The following is a 360-nucleotide window of genomic DNA, read 5'->3' as shown; positions in this document are numbered from 1 at the left end:
AAGAGAGAAACATAGTAGCAATATCAATTATGATATTTTACTATTCACCTGACTTAGTGTTCGCTGTTACTCATGCGGCACCACAAGGATAAGATCTTCTAACAGGTTCAGGTCCTGGTTTCTCAGTTGGCGGGGGCTAGCCAAGGGGTGACAAGGATCATCTGATTATGGATTCTTAGGGAGAGTTGCATATAAAATCGCGTTTTTTCTTTTTTATGGTAAATTAATGAGTTTCGGGTGGTCCACTGTCGGAAGCGAATCTTAACACTCTATTTCTACAGCTTCCTAATGGATTAGCTTTCCCTTAGCCCATCATCGTTCCTCCACTAAGTCTGGAGGGTAAACGTACTAAACAAAAGT

The sequence above is a fragment of the Penaeus monodon genome, chromosome 22 (genome assembly GCF_015228065.2).
Source record: "Penaeus monodon isolate SGIC_2016 chromosome 22, NSTDA_Pmon_1, whole genome shotgun sequence".
NCBI lineage: Eukaryota > Metazoa > Arthropoda > Malacostraca > Decapoda > Penaeidae > Penaeus > Penaeus monodon.
The sequence above is the reverse complement of the archived record's forward strand: the minus strand, read 5'-3'. Positions refer to the sequence as shown.